The sequence below is a fragment of the Idiotropiscis lumnitzeri genome, chromosome 4 (genome assembly GCF_059441095.1).
Source record: "Idiotropiscis lumnitzeri isolate Australia: NSW breed Sydney's pygmy pipehorse chromosome 4, RoL_Ilum_1.0, whole genome shotgun sequence".
Taxonomy (NCBI): Eukaryota; Metazoa; Chordata; class Actinopteri; order Syngnathiformes; family Syngnathidae; genus Idiotropiscis; species Idiotropiscis lumnitzeri.
Window position 1 is genome coordinate 16,699,050 of NC_142394.1, and position 23,113 is coordinate 16,722,162.

General features: G+C 40.1%; 1 long non-coding RNA gene across 1 annotated transcript in view; it reads right to left on the reverse strand.

Moving 5' to 3' along the window:
* Positions 1-22,349, reverse strand: part of LOC148338331 (uncharacterized) — a 59,096-nt gene extending 36,747 nt beyond the window's left edge. The window contains exon 1 of the long non-coding RNA XR_015842777.1: positions 21,818-22,349. This is a non-coding gene — a long non-coding RNA (uncharacterized LOC148338331). The remainder of the gene's footprint in view (positions 1-21,817) is intronic.
* Between the last annotated feature and the right edge of the window lie 764 nt (positions 22,350-23,113).

The following is a 23,113-nucleotide window of genomic DNA, read 5'->3' on the forward strand; positions in this document are numbered from 1 at the left end:
ATTGTGTAATCACTGCAGTAAAGCATAAAACAGAGGGGGGAAAAAAGGATTTAAAAAAAAAAGTCATAGACCGTATGTATGGTATTGTTGTGTTTTTGTACTGGTCAGAGCAAAACAGCAGCAAAGGCAAAACAAAACAGGCAAGATTCAAAATGTTCTATGAACTGAGCCACAGCCACTCTGCAGCCGCAGCATGTTGCTGGGGCCCAGCCAGGACATTTTGCTTTGCCGTTTGTGACACCAGAAAGACCAGTACGAAAGCACAACAAAACCATGTTGATCTATGATGTTATTTTTTTTTTCCCTGCATTTTTGAGGGGATTTGTTCACTGTTCACAGTCAGAGCAACTTCCCAAGTTATCGCACACAGTGCACTCATACAGCCAAAGAATTTGTAACCAGTTTTATTCACACACAAAGTAACTTCCATATATCATTGGCTGCCGAATAGTTCAGGCTGTACCTCGCCTACCGCCCAAAGACAGCTAGGATAGGCTTGATCGCAACCCTTGAGGATGAGCAGTTCCAAAATTTGATGGATGGCTATTTTGTAAATGTAAAAAAATAAATAATAATCCCCAAATGGCTTTAGTAAAGCAGATTATGGTGGTAATAGTTCCAATAGTTATCACAGATGGACTGAGACACTTGAGACATAATCTAAGACATTTGCAATTTGAAGAAATCAATGAGAAATGAGATTCTTTTGTCGGTTGATTGCAAGGTGGTTTGGGGAATTGTTCTTGTAATTTTGAGAATGTCATTTCGGTTTGAAGAAATGGGCCAAAGCAACAGAGAAAAACTGTGATAATGGGTGTGCACATAAGATGGATGTGCACAGCTTCTGCAGACTACAATAACTGACAACATACTTTGATTGATAACTTTGAGTGGAATATTTGAATTCTACAACTGCTGTACTTTACCCAGTTAGGGATGATTAAAAGGACGAAAACCCATTTCCATCCTTGCTTAGGCCATCCTTTAAAAAAAAAACAAAAAAAAACTACTTCTCATCCTCAATCAATACAAAGACCTGAATATATGATACGAGGGCAGCTTACGTTGAGTGAAGTTACCAATTAAAAAAAAAAAAAGTCCTGAGAAAGAATGTCCCGAGAGCCAACAACATTCAAATAGGTTATATAAAAACACGCCTGGTCTCCTAAAATACCTCTGGATGGGTATTGGAGTGGCATGGAAAATACTAGACCAATCCATCATACCAAAGGCATGGCAAAGAGCAAAAAGGAGAGAAGAGGAAGAATTCCTCAAACATCATACAATTCCACCAAATGATTCTTCTGAATGTAGAGGGAAAAATATTTTCTGCCGTGGCCACTGAGGCAGCCTCACTTGCTCCCGGATGTTTGATCTTCCATTGGACTTTTTTTCAGGATCGAAAGGTTACTGTGGTACCGCTCCTCAGAACCATCTCAGAGGAGCTTCTAAAATGCCGCCCATCAGGAGCCAAGCAGGGACGTGTGATCACTGTCATCCGATTACCCGGCAGTGATGCAGCAAGGAACTCTGCCGCACATTTCCTGTTTCTAGACACGCTGCCCGCCGGCCGTCGCCAAAATCATAGAATACAACTTTATTTATATAGAGCATTTCACAACAGCTGGAGCTATAACAAAACACTTTCCATATGCTGTAATATAAATTAGCAGGAAATTAGAACACTAATTAAAACACATATACAGTAGATACCAGAAGAACAGCAGAACAGCGACAGTCTCATATTGAGTGGAAAGGTCCGCAGACCTGAGGCAGCGGGCTGGTGCGTAGGAGGAGGAGCTCAGAGAGGTAAACTGAGACGAGGTCATTTAAAGATTCAAAGACAAAGCGAAATATCTTAACGCAAACTCTAAAGTGCACTGGGGAGCGAGTGAAGAGAGGCCAAGATTGGGGTGGGGGTACTAATGGATGTATTTTTCATAATTGACGGCAAAAATCTTCGCAAGCACGTGCACCGCTTGCTCACTGGCTCTCATTCACTTCAATGAGCGACCTCCAGCAGCAAGGCAGAGGCCAGACCGATCGTGGCCCCCGCTTTGGGGATAGCAGCTTAGGTTGGCCGCCAGAGAGCTTCAGATGCCGCAGAACGAGGACGGCGAGCGGTGAACTCGGAGAGGAAGCCAAATAAATAAGAGGGGGATCTGCATTCACAATGGACATGCACTGGCGCCAAACCGTGCATGCAACCTGGTTCAACACTGTTATAAAACACAAAATATGTCGTATACACTGATTACCTAATTCTAGTGTCATTGGAGTTGACATTTAGGTATGTTGCATGCCAGATCCCTGAGACTAGCCTCAATGTTGGGTGTCATCTATAACTAAGTGAGCCAGCAGACTGAGGTAGAATGAGAATGCCTTTTAGCAGGCTCACCGGGATTCGCAAGCCACGTTTGGCTAATGCTACCACCTATGCTAGCTGTTGTGTTTGCCACGTCTACAATTAGCACGTTATTCTGCCGTAGCGATGGACATGTCCTTCTAGCAGGGAAAACATCTCAATGAGAAGGATGCAATTGGTGCAAGCATACGTTTCATCGCCCAGCAAGCAAAGGCAGTTGGAGCAGACAAGCAGTCAAGGCCGGATGAAATCCAGCTGCTGCAGTAACAGAGGCAAACATTGGGATGTGGAAGGTCATGTACAACAAGGCAGAATAGGAATTGGCGAGGAGGGAAAAAACCACCCACATAGAAAAACACTAACCCAGCTGAACACCGGCTGTTGGTGTTGAAGGAGTTTGGCCATCAGGAGGAAGCAGACAGAGATGCCTGGCAGTCTCCCAAGATCAGCAAGCTTGCTGGATAAGGTGGGATGGTGAGGAGAGGAGTCAAGTCAAGTCAAATGTATTTATGTAGCCCTCAATCACAGGAAGGTCTCAAAGGGCTTCACATGAAAGTAAAATTGTAAAAAAAAAAAAAAAATAAATAAAATAAAATAAAAATAACATGTAACAACTAATGAGATACGGAACATGGAGTCCAGGCTGAGATTATGATTTTTAATGTGCTTCAGCCAATCTACATCTCTGCTTTGGAAAGGGCCCAGCTTGTGACACATCTTTGTGGCTTGTAAAACCAGCCTTCCCCAAAGAAAATACACAGGTGCCGCAACCGAGTGTTTGGATTCTTAGCAAAATAAAACTGTCAACGCAATACCCCTAAATGGTCAAACAATCTGCCCCTGCCTAACAGCCTTCATTCAGGGATTAGGAAAAGTGACGAGACCCAAATCAGAGGCTCACTTTCCTACCTGTAATCGAGGCAACCAACCGGCCCCCAGATCTAAACCTCTGGTATGACGCCTGCAGACATGTCTTCTTTATTAAGTCAACAGTCCCTTGGGAGAATGTCATCAATTAGGCCTATGAAAGAAAAGCTGCAGTGAGCCAATTTTGCAGCCCAAGTAGAGGACCAAGACTAGTGTGTGTACATAAGGCCAGTGGAGGTGGGATTCAGGGGGTTCGTTGGCAGTTCCACAACACACCTCCTGAAAGAAGTAAGGATCAGGGGACAGCCTCGGCAGAAGGCAATTAAAGCACTTGCCTGTACGGCTGAAAGGAGCAGTCGCACGTTGTGGCTAAAGCAAAAGCAGGCATTGTTGGCCGTGCGATAGCCACTAAATAATACTGACGCTTAACGGGGAAGTCAACTCCCAAAAATACTTCACAATAAAATGTTCTACGCACCTTCAAGTAGTCTAAGCATGGCATTCTGATTTTTATTGCATTTGTGGAATATGAGTTAAGAAGCAAAATCCACCCGTTTTTAGCCATCTCACAGGGCGGCCATTCTGTCCAGTTGCTCAGGGCTCAATTAACGACCTATCGTGGCTCACGCTTTCTGAAGCTCAGCTACAACTAAAATTGACAAAATGTTATCATCAACGAAATCAAATAAAAACTCAAATTATTTCAAAAATCAAAATCTAAGTGAAACTACATTATACGTTTACAAAACTAACTATAATTGTAGGGAAAATGTGCTTTTGTTTTTGTCTGTGACAATTCATTTATAAAGCAGCCTTTGGAGTTGATTTTAAAAGCATTTATTTCGATATTAATAGCACAGCCGTGAAAAAGTCATCTGGGAGTTGCAGTCCTCATAATGTTTGTCGCACGGATGCGAGATCCTCAAGCAGCAGCCAATAAAAAAGAGCCAGCAAATGATGTCGCTCCTTGGAGACGAGTTTGTGTGTGGCGTTGGGGTTGAATGGCTCACCTGCTCTTGACATTTAACTCAGCCCGAAAAACACCGCTAGGAAAACAGTGATTTTCCTTTTTTTTTTTGCTTCATACAAGAAAAAAATATGTATAAACACTATATTAAAAAAACATTCTCAACAGGAATTCAACAAAAAAACAACTTTAGAAGTTGGCAACTTGACAAACAGGGCATTATTATAATTAGGGCGCATGTCTGAGGACAGTTATATATTCAATATTTGTTGAACTTTGACTGAACTATCAACCATGGTCTTTATTTATTTATTTTTTAACACATGTAAAACACTTTGGGAAACAAAACGGAAATTAATACTAAAATTAAACAAAAACCAAGTGTAAAACTAATAAAAACTAACAAACCCGCCCTGACAACTAATTTAAACTAATTTAAAAAGACAAAACCCAAAACAAAATACAAACTTAAAAATTTAAATTCCAAAAGTATAATAACCCCGCCCGTGAGCAACTGTGATGTCATTTTCAGTCGACAGAAGTGACAAAATGGCCACCCCAAAACGCAACATTAATCAGAATAGCATGTTTGCAGAGAACACATTCTCGTAAAGAACATTTTTGGGTTAACTTCCCCCTTCACCCCCCCCCTCCCTGTCACAAAACATGTTTTGAATGTTGTCTGGATTTATTGTTTTACAAATGTTCATTGAAGTTTTAAATTTACCTAGATCTATAAAATTCAATGCATGTTAGGAGTTCTGTGTTCATGTTCTCCCTCAACGCACCATACTTCCACACAATAAATCGGATACGATAGTTCAAAAAACAGTATGAGAAATGGAAAATGCCCCATGATTTCCAATCCAGAATGTGTTTTGCTTTCCTGTGAACAGTGATGCTCTTTGATAATTTTGATCAATCATAATGCACGGTTGCCTACAGATTTTGTGGTCTAAAATAATGCCCCCCAAATCATTTTACCCACACTCATTCAACAATAACATTGGAGATTATCATGCTTTGCATGATTGCGACCAAAGTGCAGGGAACTAGGAAGGAAAGTAGGTTCATGAAAATTCATTTATTTTTCCAAAAACAAAACGGCAAAATTAAGAACACGGAAATATCATAAATGAACAAAAGTAAAAAAAAAAAAAAAACAACAAAAAAACAGTCCGTTCAGTCACAATCAAATAAAACTGGGAATATAACTACGGCACTTGAGAAGATACAAAAAACAAGGATCCAGCATAGACACAAAGCAATCAAGGAACTAAATACAAGCTGACAACACAACGAGAAACACCTAAACAAGATGCCATGATCTGTCCGACCAAACGCATCCAAATTGACAGGCTTGGCCCTCTGAAGGCCACATTTTCAGCCGCATGACGTTACATCTGGCACGACTCGAGCGTACGTGGTGTCCAGATTCACATCAAAGAAATTTGCCACAGTTTATGCGATCCACAGAGGCTACGTGAGGAGGAGCCTTTGAAGGTGTCGAAGGGCCCAGCCTGTCAATTATCTTTCTAGAATTTGGAAACCAGGTGCGGTTGAGTCGCGCTGGATGTGACGTTGTGGCCGAAAATGCAACCTTCAGAGGACGCAGCCTGTGAATTTGGACACAGCCTTCATCGTCTACTCTTAGTTTATTGGCGGATTACAGCTCTTTGTTGCTTACCACCACCATATCTCATCAATGCAGCCCACGCAAGCGAGTTGCTTGGAGATCATAAGTTCGCTGTATTCACCCTCGTGATCAAACACGAGACGGACAGGTGGTTATCTTTCTGTCGGCCACCAGCAAAATGGCGTCACGTCCGTCGGTAGTCGACCCGGCTAGTGACGAATACACGAACGGAGGAAAACTCATTTTTGGGAAGTTTCTAATTATTCATCAGCAGTGCTGATTCAATGCCCACCTCTGCAAATGAAGAAGTGGCTTTATGTCTTGAAACAATAACTGATAAAACAGTATTGTGGATTGTTCCTTCAAATTAAATGAAACATTCTGAGAAATGTCGAGGAGGTCTCATTACTGACCATGTTAACTTGTAAGTGCAATAAGCGTCCATTCTCCGATAACTTCATTTTTATGTAAGCACGTGAGGTGTGGTGCGTACGGGTGGGGCGGGGGTTAATGCCAAACCAGCAGCAATATAGAGTTTTGCTCAAGCATACCCTGCAAACCAAAGTCCATCTGGGGAAATGTTTTGCTTGTGTTGGGGGCCAATTGGGAAACAGACTTGAGTGTTTTATTTATATCAAAAGAATTCATTTTACATTTAAAAAAAAAAAAAAAAACACCCCACCTACAGTCCAGTGTGATGGATCATTTATGCCGTTAGGCTCTGTGGAGGCGGCATCATGAAATTAGAGGACTGCCAAGGGATTTTTGAACAAAATGAGCCACCTACCATATGACATCAATGTCTGGGTGGAGACTGGGTTCCTCGGAACAATAAAAAAAACGGAATAATACATCTAAATCACACACAAGCGCTTTACAAGGAATCCATTTGAATACTTCAAGCTGTCGTTGCCAGAGAAAATTCCTGGAAAATGTTGAATCAACCATGGGTGAAAGAAATCATGCAAGCATTCTAAACTATGAACGAACAATAATGGGACAACCTATTGGCGCAAGAAGCTTGCTGTCAGAAAGTTTGGAGCCACTCGTCCTTGCTAAAGACTTGACAACAAACTATAGAGAAAGCGCTCTTCCTTTCTTTTTATTATCGGCCAAGGCCATATTCTCCTTCAGTTCTATTTCTAAAAGGAAGCACATGAGGTAAGAGGAAAAAAAACTCTTGTTACAGTCATCAAGCGACTTGAAAAGATGACATATATAATAAAAGCTCTGCATGAATTTAAGGTGATGTGGCTTAAATAATAACATTCAACATTCAATAATTACATTTACCTCATGCTATAACCAAAAATTCTATCATGATTGGTTCTTCGGAAAGTAATTTGTACTTCAATGCAGTGGGGAAAAGCACAGGCCAGCATTTTATAGACCTGACTGTGAATAGAATTTTGTTATTCTAAAATATCTTCAAAGCATGTATTGAGTCTGAGCCGCCGAAGGTGATTTTAACATGCGTGTTGACATTCCAGTTGCGGCGGCTCAGAACAAGGTTGTTGTTTTGTTGTATTGACGGACTCACCAGGTGATCCAACTCACACTCAGTAGGCGGGAAGGTTGTGAAATGTTACATTGACGTCTGAAATCATTGCTTTCTTTTGGACAAACATTTTCAGACACAGAGATCAAAATTCAAAGTCCAAGTTATTTTTATTCAATACGCTTTGATAAAACATAAGTTTATGGAAGTCGACCTCCATAAAATGTCGTTTTTAATAAATGCCAGTGAGACTGGCGAAGCGAAGGTCATGCTAGTGATGCGAATACATCATACAGTTGATGGAACTTTGCTGGATTCGGTTTGTTGCTTTGACTTGTGAGCAAAACTTGAAGTACTGTTTGGTGGCAGTGAACTTCACTCACTTCGCATTACGTTGCACTTTGGCAAATAGTGAATAAAAATTGAAAGGGGAAGAACCTAAATCAATTACATATATGTTATCTAAAGATTCTTTTTTTCATGCGGAAAAATAAGAACGTATTTGTATGTACAGTATTTTCCGGACTATAAGACGCACCACAGCAACTATTTTTGGGGGAAAAAACAACAACATAAAAAAAACGACATACCAGTTGCACCAGGCTATACGCCGCAGTTTTCTATGTTGAAAAAAATTGTTTACTACATGTGCAGAATGATTTTGTACTGTGAATGCACATAAAGGTACATAAACAGATTGTTAAAACAGTGCCTTTTAACACGGCAACAACTTTGCTAAATAAAACAGAACAGACCCAAGAGAAAAAATAAATGAATAAATAAATCGAGATTTATTTAGCGTCTTTTCTGAACTAAAAAAGAAAAATCCACAGAAAAGACGCAACGTTGTATTGGCCGCATGGTTCAAAGTCTAGGAAAAAAGTAGCGGTTTATAATCCGGAAAATAAGGTAATTAAGTTATTTAGAGCTAGTAATGCCCCTAGACGGTGTTCTCCTATTGGCTGGCGATGTTGCGAGGTTGCATCAGATTGGTCAAAATTAGATTCAGGCATACAATTACATGTGAATTTATTGTACATATTTTGGATTCTCCATTGCATGTGCCATTATCACAATGAGAATATTTCTGCAATATATTGCGCAGCCCTAAGTAAAATGATGGCTCCACCATTTGGGTAGAAAAATAAAACGAAAGACCATAGTAGCTCTCTGTTGAAGTATTACTTAAATATGACTAAGTTCTAATAATACCTTTTCTGTAGAAAATACGGCTTTAAAAAAAATCTCTTATGTTTTTAGAGTAATAACGTCAACGTTCCATCCCATTTCAGCAGCAACCAGTTTTCTATGGCATCGGCTCCACACACTTGTACAAACTGATGCTACTTTACGTCTCTTTCAGGGTTGATTCTTTTTCTTTGTAAGAAAAGATAAAAGATAAAGATAAAGGTGTCCTTTATTAGTCCCACAATGGGGAAATTTGAAGTGTTACAGCAGCAAAGATATAGATCACACAAAGTCGGCGGCATAATGTAGCCGTTAATGTATAACATTAGCAGCAGACATTCATAAAAAGCATGCAAATATACACGGTATAAACGTATCTAAGTGTAAGGAAACACTCCTAATGCCTGTCCATTATACAGAGGGGGAAACGCTGTAATGATAAAAACTACTGAATGATTGAAAATACTGCAATGATAAAAATATTGCAATGATAAAAGTACTGCAATGGTAAAAGTACTGTAAAAGTAAAAGTACTGCAAGGATAGAAAAATACTGCAATGATAAAAGTACTGTAATAGTGAACGTCCTGCAATGGTAGAAATGCTGCAGTGATAGAAGTACTGTAATAAGAATACTGTAATGGTAAACAAAATACATCATTGGTCAATATTTAAGTACACCATTGGCTGAAAGTACAGTAGTAGAGTCTATTGCATCCTAGGACTGCACAATTGCACTAACGCCCTGCCGTTTGTAGGCCTGACCCAATGTTCTTGTTAAAAAGTCTGACAGCAGTCGGCAGGAAGGAGCGGCGAAATCTCTCTTTGGTACAGCGAGGGTGTAAAAGTCTATCACCGAAGGAGCTGTGGAGTGTTCTCAGAGTGTCATTGAATGGGTGGGCTGGGTTGTCCATCATTGATGACAGTTTTGCCGTCATCCTCCTGCCCCCCACTGAGTCCACAGAGTCCAGGGAGCAGCCCAGGACAGAGCTGGACCTCCTCACTAGTTTGTCCAGTCTCTTTTTGTCCCGGCTTTACCGTTGTCAGCCTAACAGCACAGTCTAAACAGTTGCCAGAAAAATCTGTGTGCTTCACAAATAAGAGTGGTGAAGCACTCTGTGGAGGCGGCGTGGGTTCAGTTCCCAACTCAGTGATGGTGTGAATGTGAGTGTGAATGGTTGTCTCTACAGGTGCCATGTGGTGACTGGTGACCAGTCACGGGTGTAGTCTGCTTTCTGCCCCAAGTTAGCTACGATAGGCTAAAGCAGCAGCTAAAGAGCCTCAACAAGATAAGCTGTGTAGAAAACAAAGGATGTTATCTTCGTGTCTATATATATATTTGATCTCAAATGAAATTGCTTTAACTATCATGTAATTTTAGCTCCCCTTGACCAGACATTTTATTAACTGTAAACACTGTTATTTTGTTTTCTTGGACCACTGTGTCTTATGTCCCTCGTGAGGAGCAAGTTCAATTTCAACACGCCAATAGAACTGTCACAAGCTGGAGCATTTAACGGCTGTTAAAGATGTCCCTTGAAGGAATAATACATTTTCATTACATCTTAACTTCTGCAGATTTGTTTTGCTGTGCAATATAAACAGACACGTTCTGATTAAATCTACCAACTATTATAAACACACTAGCCAAAGCTCAACCGCTAACTTCTAGAAATGAGCCTCAGACAGGCTTGCGCTGCTGAATCTTGTGCCTTCCTGTGATTCAGAAATGCGCCGTCTCAATAAACAATGTTTTCACTTGCACTCAATTGAAAGACTCTACGTGAGATAATAATATGAAGCAAAACAAGTGAGATTGAATATTGATTAGATGTCTCTTTAAAGCACCGGGCACCGAAAAGTTAGTACATCCACACTCGTCTGCTCTCCTACTAACTAATGCGAATATTCAAAACACTCACACATCCACTTACACTCAAGTTCAGAAAAAGTTGGACAGTTTTGTTTTGACCTTGAGAAATAAATGTGTAGTCAACTTGAAATGTAAAGAGGTGGTTATTAACCTTCTTGGAGGTATTTATTTATTTTATTTGTTTAATTAAATACTTTATTGATGGTGCTGAAACCGTCTGGAGAAATTCCCTCAACCTGGAGCTGGCTAAATTCTTTCTATTATTATTGGAAATGTGAGGGTACTTGCCAGCGGATGAAAAGTGTCTGTTAAAAAAATTTGATGTATGCCAAATACTAACGTGAAGAGCTCTTGTTGCAGGTTCTATAAATGACTTTACTGAACAAAAGTCAAGAATACGCTGGAGAAGACTGGTGTAGTATTGACAAAATCTACAATAAATATGTCTTTATGAATACAAATACTGAGGGTTTACAAGTTGCAGACAAGTGGTAACAGCCAGAACAGGAAAAAGCAGATCACATTTGCCAAAGAAGAAAAAAAAAATTGAAAGAACGGCATGGTGTTTATTGATGATGTGACCACTGACAGAAGCAGTATCAAGTCAAAAGAGCATCCGCAACTTTTCACTAAGACAGCAAGTCGCACAAGCGGCAAGAAAGCATGTGGATGCAATGATGACCTATCCAAGCATATCCAGGAAGGAAACCTTAAGTCAGGCGTGGGCAAACTGCGGCCCATTAAACGTTTTAATCCGCCCGTCGAACTTGAAAATAATTAAATGAATAAACCTTGTTTATGTTTTAGTTTCTAAATATTGTGTTTTTTTCAAAGACATGTTTATTGCTGTAATGGTTTTGTTCACTTTCATTTAAAATTAAATGTTTTTTTTTTCTCTAATGAGGTGAGGTTACCAAAACACTCCATCCATCTGCTCCTGGCCCGGCCCCTCTGTCAAATTTTAGAACCCATTGTGGCCCGCCAATCAAAAAGTTTGCACACCAAGTTATGGTCAAGTCCATACTCCAGCCTTCAGACAGTGATTGACCACAACAATTTTTAACCAAGTAATGAACAGTCGCTAAATGAGCATTCACGTTGATCGTCGGAATATGCTTGAGCTTGTGAAAATAAAAAATCTGATGTTATTTCCAAAAGTATCCTAAGACTCTAAATTTGAGCTGAAAGTCTACTCTGCAATTAAATCCTGATTTATTTCAAATAGAACAAAATCATGAAAACCATGTAAAAAGCACAAAAAAAGTGTTAAAGAATTAAAAAGGTATGAGGTTATGTTAAGGAGCTCCATTTGTTTTAGCCAGAGAATCCTGTTTTGTTTTTTTTAACCTTGTGAGAGGCATAATGATTAGCGGCTCCTGGAGCCATCTCCCGTGGCACATCTACCCTAATGTGATGTGACATTTCTCAGTGATACCAAAACACAATCTACACATTGATGATGACATTTAATTTCAGGCCTAAAAAACACATTTTCGCTTTTACAAACGCAGTCAGACACTAAGGTGTTTGTCCTGCTGAAAAGGACTCCTGCTGAGCCCAAGAGTGTCAGTAAATGTCGGCCCTCCCCAAATTCTTCTGTTGTTTCATTTGTATTCCACTTCCATTCAACTTTCAGTCGCATTGCAATCAACAAAGGTTTCATTATGAAGCGTTTTATATCATACAAGATATAAAATCATGTGAGGTGGCCCCTGGCAAAACTGGTTAGTTACTGTGTCTTACAATCATAAATCAACCCATGGTCAGTGGTGGGGACGTAATGTGACTACTGACGTGGGATGGGCGATATTGGGCTAAAAAAAAAAATAAAAAATTCGATATTTTAAAAATAAATAAATAAATAAAAACTTGATCATGACAATTTGACGATATTCTACATAAAATATTCTTGCTTCACCAAACAATTATAGAAAGACAGTGTTTGCAAACAGCTCTTGTTTATATCTTACGTTGCTTCATACATTGTACAATGATGCTACTGTAATATTTAACAATGAAGAACTTCAAATCAAGAGTCACATTGATTTTTGGGGATAATTATGTCACTTAAATGTCGCCTATTATTCCACAATGACAGATTTCATAACATTTTGAGCTGTCGTAAGTATTGGCGTACCAATTCCAAATGCTAGAGCAATCAGAATAAGAAAAGGTGTTTACTACAGCAGTCAGAATGACCAGAAAAATAAATAAATAAATATATAGGCACATTTGTGGCACATGGGTTACCCTGGAATACAAGTATGTAAGGACTGTACTAAACAGAGACGGTAGGAGAAATACAGTCTTGCGCTGTTATTACATGTACGATTGTAGTGACAACCGCGATTTTTTTGACAGTTTTCCGAAATTGTTCTACACACACAACACATGATATCGCCGCAGTTATGATGCAGATGTCAAGGGTGTAAACTTGAAAGTTCAGCAAATACCAAGCATCTTGGCTGTCACGTGGAACTTGCTTGCCTAAAGTACAATGTGCGTGCCCGCGTGAGTGTGTCTGCTCAACTATAGGGGGTTTTCTGAGTCTGCGTGTTTACTTGGCTCTTCTTTAGCGTGCTTATGGAGACGCAAAGCTTTCCTCGTATTTTATATGGTTTATGGTGGAACAGAATGGCTTTGCACGGTAACCATTTTGGCATATCTAACGACATAATTCCGACCGACGTCAGTTTTATCAATCCCAAATCATTTACAGATTATGGATGTGGACTTGCTATAAATTTACCCGCTGAGACGGGACACTCCTCCTTATTTGATACGTTCACAGAGTCATCTGGCTTGATCCTGCTCGCTGATTCGCGGAATGACAGTTTATCACTTCCTCCTCCTTTGCCATCAATGCGCACTAATTTGCCAAATACGTTTTTCAGCACTTGCACCTTCTTTGCGGCTGACTTGTTTGTCTTCCTTTTTCAAGTCAGTATAAATACTCGATAATGTAAAATCGCACATCGTGAAAGCAACACTGTCGATGATATCAATGACAATCAATATCGCCTAGCTTTAATCCTGACTGGTCACTCCACATGTCATTGCGCAGCTCAGTTCTTCTATAGTGGCGGAGGGCTGACTTAATCATGCCCCACACCAAATCGGGCGCCATTTAGCTCTGGCCCAAAATGTCAGGAAATATAAAATGTGAAAAATAGTTTCCCCACAATTCATTAGTTCTCTGCTTTTGCGTATTTGAAGCAATAATTTAAGCAATAATCTCCAAAAAAGTGTGACTAAACACAAATTTATCATATAATTTCACACACTTTGTGGTCACACGCAAAAGTGCTCCTGCATTAGCATGGGAACACAGAGTTTAAGACATAGCTACTGTTGATACGTGCCAAAAGAAGGCCCAGGAGATGAGAGATTTGGCTGGTGTGTTTAACGGGTGCACACGCACTAAGCACACTGATCAGCTATGAAGATTAAAGAGTAAATAGAGCAAACAGAAAGAACATGAGAAGGATGAATTCTGCTCCTCTTCACCACTATATCATTTAGATTGTTGACCATGTGCATTTCAAACCACCTGTGAATGTGGCGACGTGTATTTGTTCAGCTGTGTCAAGAGAATTTTCCATTTGAAAAGATACGTGGCAATGATACCACAGTGTTGTATTACAATCTATCGTATTTTTACGACCATAAGGCGCGCCGTATAAAAAGGCGCCAGCTCAGTTGCGGGTGCTATTTGGGTATATAAATAAAAATTGTATTGTATTGTATTGAGCGCATACATAAGGCTAGCTTAAAACATACGCTAACATGCATGCTAGTTTATGTTTTTAAAAAGGCAGTGGGAGCAAAACGGAGTTCGGTTGTACTTTACTGAAGTTTTGAAGTTGGAGTTCCTTCGTCAAGCTTTCCGGAATGGCAGCATTTGTTGCACTATATACCGGTACCAACTGGAAGCGTGCCTCTTTCACGCGCACCCTTCCCCCTTTAACATCTGCATTCTGTTCTCAGCCACATCTGTCTTTCTTCTATATAAGCTGTATGCCAGAAGGCAATGCTCCCAGTCAGTCAAGTGGAGCTATCAACAGTGACACATTTACAGATTTTGGAACTTGGCATACACATAAGGTGCGTCGCATTATAAGATGCCCCGTCCATTTTGAAGACATTTTTTAAGTGTGCTGTATGGTTGTGAAAATACGGTGTATTCCGTTGAATACACTACAAAGACAAGATATTGAATGTTCAATAAAAGCTGATTGTTGTTGTTGCTATATTGCAAATATTCTCTCATTTTGAATTAGATGCCTGCAGCGCGTTCCCAAAAAATAAGTTTGATTTTTGTTTGTTTTACGGGTCAGTTTTGTTTCATTTGAACTAGGATTAAGAATTGAACGGCTTTTATTTGAAGAACTGTGCAAGCAAGAACAACGCTTAATTTATACTTTAAGAAGTGTGTTTTCAAAAGTTGAAATGTTAATGCATGTGGGAAGGGTTTTGACCCAATGTGGCTGAGCCTGGGTCACGCATGATAATTGGGGGTTCATTGGGACAGAATACTATTGATAATGTCAGCACTGGTGAATATCTTTTAAAGTCACACTCCAGGTACATTACACAGCACAACACTTAGTATACCAAAGATAATTAAAGTGACAGCTTTATGGCACTTCTATATTGTGTACTAGCGCGGTGAAAGAGTCTAATCGTCATGCAATAGATGAAGGTCAGGCTATAAAATTTGACTACACAAGCCTTTGAGAATCTTGAATAGGGGCAACTTTTACTCAAGTATCTTTTATTGGAAAGTGTAGTGAAAGACTTCATGGACAAGTTATCTGCACCTGAACACCTCCGGAACCGAGGAGAGGGTGGTGGAGTAACTGGACTAACAACTTTGGCCGACATGGTAGATTTGGACTCTATCAAACAATCGCAATAACGCTTGTTGATTGTATCTGACTCTGTGTGAAAATGACTTTAAGCACGTCTGACCACAGAGCTGAAGGCCCAGCCAAGGTGTATCGACATCGAACAGTTACTCATTGTATCTATTTTCCCGGGTGCTGGGGAACTACAAATGCAATGCTTGGTGCTGATCTTTGCTAAATACTGTCCTTCCAACGGTGCGGAGCCACTCCTTCAAGTCACTCATCCACGCCTTCATGACAGTGAATATGCGATACTTCTGACAAATATTGTCATCACGAAAAAAAAACCTCATGTGACACACCAAGCAAGACGAGAACTGGCGAGGACAAAAGGCGATGCTAACCGCTAAGCTAATGGGAACTGTAGAGTAGGAAAACACGAGAATAAGTGCTACGGTACGCTTTAAATATTAGTCTGTCTGCAACCACGTCACAACGCAAAGCTACACAGAAAGCACAAAATTGAAACAGAGAAATTAATCATCATGTTAGTGCAGCCTAGAGAAGCCTAAAAGGTCAAAAGTACATAATTAAAGTAACTATTCATAATACCAGTAATGCTGTTTGTTGTAAGTGCAGAGTTCTATTTTTTTAAGAGCTGTACTATAAATGTCTGAAATTATATTATAGCTTTATTTCATTGTTTTCATCAATTCCGCATTGCTAAGGTACTAAAGGATAACTAATTCAGACAAACTGCTATTTTAACTTCTGCACTTGTGCTTTTGTTATGATATTCTCTGCTGTTGGCGTGATGTGAATTTTTAGACCGTACCACCCAGCGATAGAGTCCCCATCATCAGCCTGTTTCCAACAATAGCGTGAAAGTGGAGGTGGTCAGCGCTCACTAATACCTGGAGCTGCAGTTCAATAATACGCTGGACTGGTCAGATCACACAGACACCATCCACTGCCGCCCTGAGGGCACACTTCCTGCACAACAGACCACACTTAAAAATAATAAATACTAAAAATGATTAGGGGACCAAGTATGCAAAGTAATTCCATACAGAGTGAGAGGAGGATTGTTTTTTGGGGGGGTGGGGGGGGGGGGGAATTATTGGGTGGCCCAGACGAAGCAGGTGATGCGATCACGACTGTCCCACGTGATAGAGAATGACCAGCCATACGGATGAGCCATCCACCCGGACACTTGAGGGAGACTGGGACCCTCCGATGGCGTGTCAATCAATCAGGAAATAAATAAATGTCGTTTATTTGGACTTGGTCAATTTCAGTAGCTTACAAGCTGAAAACCTGTTTCATGCCATGTTGTGTATAATAAATGATACTTTGGACTGTAACCATTTTCCATTGAAGAAAAAAGTTAATGTTAGCTAGTCTGTGATCATTGCCATCTGGTGATGATAAGCTTTGTGCATGATGAGGCGGTTCTGCCATAAGTGTTTCGGAGTAGGGCTGGGCGATAAACCGAAAATTTACCGTTACCGAAATTTATTACAATTTTTCACATGTCGGTAAATTCGGTGTTTAAAAAAAAAAGAAAAGTCTTTTCTGTCTGCGGCTGTGTTCATGCCCCTTTAAGACGCCTTCAGCACGTGTAGTCACGTGACTCCACCCAGCTGAGCAAAAAAGAAAACAGACGACGCGGTCGTAGCTGGCGATTCAAATCCAGAAGCGGCCGACACCGGCGGAAGACAAAGTAACGTTAGTTGAAGTTGTTCCTGTTGCGCTTGTCCCAAAAGGAAATTAGACAGACGATGTTTGAGCAAAAGAACACAAACTACAAAGTGCGTCGTAAGCACCCAGAACAGAGTGTTCAACCTTTTTTTTTTCCACCACCCACAACACAACCAAGCTGTTGACTTGGAGCTCGTGCTAAAAGTTCAAAGTGAGAAGCAGGGTTGGACAAGTGACAACAGCCCATCATGGAGGCGACACCATCCGAGAGAACGTCTAAGAGGTCGACGCGATAGCCTAGCACATAGCTAAAGATGGAGCTCCGCTAGCTACCGTGGAGTGCAAGGGATTTAAAGTAGCTGGCAAGAGGTACGAAAATATTTGTTGCAAACCGTACTTCACAATATGGACAACATCAGGACGGGAGCTTAGAAACGTGAAGTATTTTGCATCCACATTCGACTTGTGGTCGAGTCGCAACATGGATCCCTGTTTGAGCCTGACTGTGCATTACATAGACAAGTGGCGACCGCGCATCAGAGTACTCGAGACGGCACATGTTCCTCAAGATGCACACTTTTTTATTTGGCATTGGCATTTCATTGACATTTCTTTCATTTTATTTAGCATTTTGTTGACAGGCGACAAGCTCCTTTGTACATGGCATTTTTTATATTGTTTACAAGAGACCTTTACACAAATATAGACCTTTGCACATGGCATTACAGCATCTTGGCGCAATCTATTTGCAGAAAAAGATTTTGCGAGAGGTACCCTTTTCTCCTGTTCTTTGTGACATTGTTCAAATCATGCAAAGCAAGCTATTTGGAATGTTTATACAAATGATTTTTGTCCTTTTATTTTTCATTGAAAGTAATGTGTACCAGTTGGTCAATAGAAAAAAAAGCAGTTAATATGCATTTCTTGCATTTGTTTTGATTTTGGCCCACGGGGGGAATTTATCGTGCATTTATCGTTAGAGGTAAAATTTCTCAATTTATCGCAATATTGATTTGAGGTCATATGGCCCAGCCCTATTTCAGAGCCATGTATAAAATCTTGTTTAAGGCAGCCAAAAATACTAGTGCCCTGCTACTATTATGTATAAGTTGTGACATTACCGACGTGAAAGAGCAACGTAAAATGAGCTGTGAGCAGCTAAGAGGTCGAGTAGCGCATGATAGCTGCTGACAGACAGCCGTGAATGCGTTATGCATTTTCTGTGCGCTTTGTTTACCCAAGTGCCATGACAAATCTCAGTGGAGCCACTGTTTTGAAAATATTGGTGAGGAGATTTCTTGAGTTGGAAATAAAATATCCCACTTGACTCGCGCTATATTCCGTTCAGTGGCTTGTGGCTTACTTCAATCCTGGCTTCTCTCATAGCAGCAATTTCGAGCTGAAACGATGCTCTGAGAGCAGTGGAAGTGATGTAAGACGCTTTTTAACAGGCGGAAAAGTTTATATGATGAGGAACGGTCATACATGTACTGAAAGTGCAGAAAGAGAAGAAGAGTTGTTTTGACGTGAAATCGGTCTTAATAGACTCACATAAGGATGGGAGCAAAGCGGACATTTGACGACTGTATTGTAAGTTTCCATCTGTCATTTTCGAGAGTGTGGCATTTCTGAGCAATCCAACCATTTTTTTAAAATACAATATACAGACATATTCCCACGCACATTTTCACATCCATTTATTTTCTATAGTTCTGGTTATTTTAGGGTTGCTGGTGAGATGGAGTCTATCAGGCCACTATTTGAAAATACAGTTTTCGCTCGCCACCTCGCGCCTCACGTTTCAGTGCTTCACGGGTAGGGCTGCACGATTTTGAAAAAAAAAAAAAAACTAATTGCGATTATTCAGACCAATATTGCGATTACGATTCGATTTGCGTTTTTTTGTATTTTACATGTAAAAATGCATTAAAATGCTACTGTTTGTAAAATACGTATTAAAGAGTATTAATGACAAGAGACAAGCAGTATGTCAGTCAAGGCTGTAGTGCTGCTGTCTGTCTTTATTGTGCACTTCCGTGACTCGCTGCCGCTCAGTACGGCAAGCGAGACGGACACAAACAATCGCGGACAGTAAACACTCACAATACATTACACTGTTATCCGTTTCTGCTTCGACTTGCTTTATTTTATACACTCTAACTTTTCTTTCACACTTGTCTCTCATTTCCTCGCTCGCCACTGCAGCATATCCATTCATCTGCTCCACTGTAATCTTCCTCACGCATGCACGCGCACACCCACACGTCACACAAAAGCTTGTCACAATGCTCGCACAACTACGATTGTGAGTCAGTTTAGTTTCAGACAAAGAATTTGATCAATATTATAATACAAATCACTAATGTCACCATTTGATGAAAAGAACGAGGCGCGCTCCTCTGGCGATTGTATTGTATTAGTTTTTGGGGGGCTAGAAACCTCACAGTTTTGCGATTAGATAAGCGCACTACGTCAAACCGCGATGTCGATTAGATTTCGATTTATCGTGCAGCCCTATTCACGGGTTTTCCAAAATATTAATAAAAAAATATATATTTTAATTCTTTCTAAGAGATGAGTTGACTTGGAGTCTTTATACATACCCACAGGCACTCATACAAAGCGCGTGATTGGTTCCCGGCGCGAGATCGACCAATGAGCGCACCAATGGATTCATCCCGTGAGCTGATTGGCATCATCCCCGGTAAATGGTATCTTTGCAGTCTTAATACAATACAATGCAATTTTATTTATATAGCGCCTTTCATTGAACAACAATCTGTTCTGAAAGTCATAACGTTATTCAAATGTGCCGTTCAGTTTTACATAATTAGTTTATTACTTGAATAGAAAAGTAACTACATTAGAAAACCTTGCTGGAAAACCCGAATCACCGTTGCTTCTTCAATTGTTATTTTCCACATGGACGACGTGGCGCAGCCCATACGTGACGTCACTCAACCAAACGAGAATGCAAATTCTGAAGTCACAGAATGCTTCCCTTCAAGCTGCAAACACTGTACTTCCTATTGCTTGTGTCCGATCGTGTGTAGTTGTTTGCCGTGTCTTCATCTACGAATGGGGTTTCTTCCTGTATTTTATTATTTGATCTTTTTTTTTTCATGTACACAAGTAAGGGAAAACCGTGATTGAAAAAAAATGTGATTCGTATTGACTTGTTCTCAAATGTCACTTACCGCAATGAGCTCAAGAGGCAATTGATGGCACCGCCACATAATGACTAATGCCAGGTAACAGCTACTTATTTTGTAATCCGATTGACATTATTGTTCTTTGCTGTACAGTAACAAATTTTAATCTTACAAAGTAATTGTAGTCAGATTACTTAAATGAGAAATGTAAATGCTATAGATTAGTCTTTATTTGCAAAAAAAAAAAATGGAGGAGTGGAATGGACGCTAAAGGCCCATTTATGTAAATCCTTGTCAGGAAAATGCATAAACAAAAGCTGTTATGGCGGTTCTGTTACATGACATTTTGGAGGATATGAATAATTTGGGGCTCAGCTGTACACCAAATAAACTGACATGTTTACTTTCAGTGAAACCGACTGTCATCATTTTAAGGTCTTCATGCCTTTAGGTTTAGGGAATCCTATTAATTTTCAATGTTATCCAGTCCAATTTGCTTGAGCTACTGTAGCGGGAGTCATACTGGATGTCCTATCAGCTCATTTTCTTCATTCCATTGGAGTGTTGTCTGTCAATGGGGTCATGGCTTATACTGTACTATGTTTAGTGGCAGTGCTAGACAGGTCGCTTTTTTTTTCTTGCCTTCAACACTAAATCAATGACGAGGGACGGCTTACATAAGTTTAGCTCAGTAGCCCCAAATTACATGAACACAAACGCATCTAAAAATGCACATTAAGCAAGAAGCAAACACATAGACAATCATCGATTTGAGTGAGCATAGGTCAGATTAAAGCATGTCGTCTAAAAAACACTCCCGTGGTGTGGGGGTGTGCTAACAATGATTTTTATTCGCCGATATGCTAAAAAAAAACATTGGGATTATAATGATTCATGTTTAAACTATTTATTAATTAATTTACGATTACAAATGCTTGCATGGTCAAGAAACAATAACTGAGTTGGAAGTGACCTGTGTCGGCGGACACAAATAGAGAACGAATTGGTAGTCACGTCATATAAGTTGTTCAACATAGCAATAATGACAAGAAGAATAGTTTGCTAGAATTTGCAATCAGTTGATGTGGTCATAGGAAGAAATCTGCACATGAATTTTGGTGACGATTGGTCGTCGGAGTTTTCTAACATTAAATCACATCAAGCTTTCCCTCGATCAAGAAAGTCCTCATGAAAGTTCTTTTTCCTCCCCGTGGGGAGGAAAAAGCAAACATGCATGAAATCCAAAATACTGTTGCGATTGTTTTTATATTTTTAGAGTGAAGTGAGCATGAGGAGAGATGATTAATAGCGGCTTTCTAACATTAACTGACAATAAGCCTATTTTTACATGGAGCGTTTTAGACAGTCCCTAATGCTTCACGATGCACGCGCTTCAGGTTTAGGTCGTTGCATTCTACTAGTTCACCACTAGAAGGCACTAAATAATATACAGGAGGTCTTCGGGTTAAGCAAAATTCGACCAACGCTGTTTCGACTTTACGACGCCTACGTATCATCATTCACCCTTCTTTTTCATGCCCCCCCCCCCAAAAAAAACAATTGAAAGAACAGTATTTGGTGACGTGCGGGGAGGTTCAAGGCTACTGATTTCATGACAGTCAAATTTACAAACATAGTATGAATCTAATGAATCTAATTGCCGTTTTTGCACAAAAGCTGTCGCAAACAACAAAGCACAATTAATAAAAACGTTTTGCTCTTACCTTTAGTTATGCGCCGCTCTTTTTGGGTTAAAAAGCTGTCCAGGAGATTTACATTCATCCCTTAGTTTGTGAGCTATATAACCCAACAAATTCTGCCTTAAGTTCGTCAAAAACCAAATATTTGGCATATATATTTGGCTTTGCAAAATATTTGGACATGTTCACTGAATTTTGAGCAGTCCGCCACACCAAGGAAAGCCGGCTCATCAAAATTAACAAAGCTAGGCTTCAGTTGACAGTTTGTTGTCCAGAAAACAAGTCTGCGTTCATCTCTCATCGAGCGTCTGCCCCCACTCTTTTGTCAGTTCAAGTGCGCGACAATATTCGATGTCCATCACTTTGTTTTGACGCACTCTCAGAAGTTCTTGAAAAGAGCGGGTGTGATGTCGTAAAGACTGGATCAAACCGATTAGATCCGGCGTTGGTCTTCCTTTGTTTATGACCTCCTGCTTTGATCAAAAGTCCAGTTTAGAAAATTGTTTAAGTTTCAAAATGTAATCCTCCATTAAAGTAAGGTTAGAAGAGCGGGGTAAATGATGAATGGCAGCACTTGACCCGCTACGATACAGTAACTTATTCTGTGGCTAAACCCTTAGCCGCCAGGCCCTCCGCCACTAATCGTGCCTCCTACCGTGAAGCTGGAGAACTGCAAGCCTCGGGCGTTGCCTTTTTTCCGCCAATTCGAGATCCCACAAGACGTGATAAGCTTGTTGATAAGAACAAGTGTGCATATTAAGTTAATATACCAAAAGTACAAAAACAAAACATTTTTTTTACTTTTATTGTCAAAACAAACTGACAACAATTAGAGCAATAATTTTCCTGAGATTGGGCCATCAGACACAAGTCAAGTGTCTCATCTGGAGTTGGGCTGGCATCCATCCATCCATTATCCGAACCGCTTCTTTTTTTGTACTCATTGTGCAACTGTGGGTTGTGCAGGCATAACAAGTTTAGTGTTACCATTTTTCTTGCAGTCGTTAGGAAGGGATGAAGCAACATTTTTTTTTCATCATGGGACAAACTATCTGAAAATATATCCAGCAAAAATATCAAAGTATCCAGGTGAAGAGTCATTTCAAAAAGCTTTTCTAATATCCCTTTAACGTCATTCCAAAAAGGTTGTCTGATGGGGCAGTCCCAAAAAATGTGGGTTTGATAACCCACAACTCCACAATTCCTCTGAGATTTGTTACTAACCCCACATTTAAACTGAGAGCATTTTAATGGGGTTCTAAAAAAAAAATCTTATTTTAGCTTTGCAGTCAAACTCCTTCCACAGTTGACTCCCGCCCC